Source organism: Papaver somniferum, chromosome 9 (genome assembly GCF_003573695.1).
Source record: "Papaver somniferum cultivar HN1 chromosome 9, ASM357369v1, whole genome shotgun sequence".
Lineage (NCBI taxonomy): Eukaryota > Viridiplantae > Streptophyta > Magnoliopsida > Ranunculales > Papaveraceae > Papaver > Papaver somniferum.
In genome coordinates this window covers 85,854,861-85,857,253 of record NC_039366.1, presented here as the reverse complement: position 1 = coordinate 85,857,253, position 2,393 = coordinate 85,854,861, and positions in this window count along the sequence as shown.

Below are 2,393 nucleotides of genomic sequence, written 5' to 3'. Positions count from 1 at the left end.
CCTTCAAAATATCCTGCGACATCTTCGCAAGTTAAACCATTATCTCCAATTAGCGAAAAGGTTGCCTCATATTTCATCCCTTCAACTGACCTTTCAATGATTGAAACCCCCCTTATTAATCCTTCTGTGAATGAAACTTCTTCTCCTCCTATTGATAATGGTTCCCAATCTTCTATCATTGCCAGTTCTCTACATAAGCCTCTTCCTTTAAATATTGCTTTCAAATTTTTGTCTGAGGTTCTGGATGATGTTAAGAAGTCTCCCATTGATCCTGTCAAGTCTGGTGTTTGCAAAATTCTGAGTAAGTATTTTGGCCCTGGCAGGGCTGCTTCGCAAACAGCTTTGGAAAAAGAGGTTGAAACCTTGAATAAGGATCTCCAAATGATGACTTTAGAGTGTAATGCTCTTCGTCTCGAAAATCAAAAGCTCAAGAATGTTTCACTGGATCGCGACAATCTTCGCAAGAAGAATGATGAACTGAGAGGTATGATTTCCTTATCTGTGTCTTCAATTTTCCTTTATAATGATTTTATCCTTTCCATATTTAATTGTCCTTGAAATTCCTTTTTCGCATGTTAAGCCTTAAACCATAAACGAATAATGGAGAGATATCAATTTGAATCTGTTGTTGAAGAATCCCGTGTTGATAAAGAGATTTTGACGGATCAATATAACCAATTAGATATAACTTCTATTCATATTCTATTGATCATATAAATAATCTTACCAATGAAAATACCCAATTAGTTCAGAGGCAAAATTTACTAAGTAATGAAATATCTCGCCTCTCTCACTCTTTAACTAAAGATAATCTAAGGATGAAAACTTTATTAGATGAGAATAAAACTCTATCCCATGAGAAGCGAACTTGTTTAAACAAGATGGCGATATCTTCACAACAACTTAGCATCCTTCAGAAAGTATATGATGACCAAGAATAATATCTTTGCTCTTTGAGAAATGAACTTAAAAAAGTAACAGAGTCATCTACCGCTGAAAGAGATACACTCATTCAAGGTAGAATAGCTTTAAGTGTAAAGGCGAACCAACTTAAAGAACAATATTCCAAATTAGAAGAATCTTATTCTTCACTTGTGAAGAAAAATTCCTTTCTTATTTCTAAAGAGAAAAATTTTCAGTCTCGACTTAAAGGTTTAGTTGGAGATAAATTTGATGATGCGATGGACCGTTGGGAGAATAGTTGTCTGACCTTGATTCAACACCTTATTTCGCAAAAGGAAGGTAGTCATAACAGTTTGACTGCCTTAACTATCTTTTCTTTGTCATACCTTTTTGAGTTCTTCATCTTATTGAAATTTTGTATTATACTTTTCGCAGAGTCTGAGAAAAATCTTCATTCCTTCATTTCTGTTTTGGGGGCTAACTATGCCAAAATTCGCAAGGAAAATGTACTATTCTTCTCTGTCCTTACTGGTTCTCGCGACCGAGCAGAAAGAAGACTTGATTATCTTGCTTACTTTAAGGATATTCAAGATAGGAATCATCAGAGAACACTTCTTCGTCAAGTTCATCTCCAGGCTAAAGTTCTTGCGAATGATATTTTATTGTCCAAATCTCTTCCTCCTACATCAATCGAACTTTTGGAAGTAGATGATGATGAAATTCCTCGTCCTGCTGATAGTGATTATGATTATGAAAGTGGTGGAGAGAATAATATTTTGGAAGATGAAGAAGAGATCCCTTCTAAGGAAGTAACTGCTGGTGCTAATCAAGATGGAAGCGAAAAAAAAATCTCTTCTAAAGAAGTAATTGTTGGCGATAATCAAGATGGCGGCGAAAAAGAAGTCCCTCTCGAAGAAATTATTGTTGGTGAAGATCAGAATAAAAATGAAGAAAAGGTTGGCGATAATGAGAACATTGGCGAAGAGTTTCTTATCTAGTTCTATCTTCTTGAACTGTTTCATCTTTATTATTTCTTGCGAATAATATTCTTCAATCAACTTTGGAATTAATTTTCTCTTTTAGTATTTTGCTGGCGAGAAAGATAATGCCTCTTGTTTACTGATTCCCATACTTGCCTCTCATTATCTTTCTTGCGAGAAATGATCTGTTGTGAATACTTATAAATATTTTGTTTTGTGAAATGGTCTTATTTTTCCTTCCTAATTAAAGGTCTTATTATGCCACCTCTTATCATTGCGACAAAATCGCAGGACGTCTTTGCATTTTCATGCAAAAACACATTGATCTTGCCTTAACTTTTTCTTTTGTATTATTGCCTCTTCAGGATTGTTGCGACAATATGACAGGCCTAAATATTCTTGCGAAAATAAAGCCCCATGACATTGTCGTCGTGCGACGAAATCGCAGGACGTCTTCGCACTTTCATGCGAAAACCCATTGATCTTGTCTTATCTTTTTCTTTAGTATTA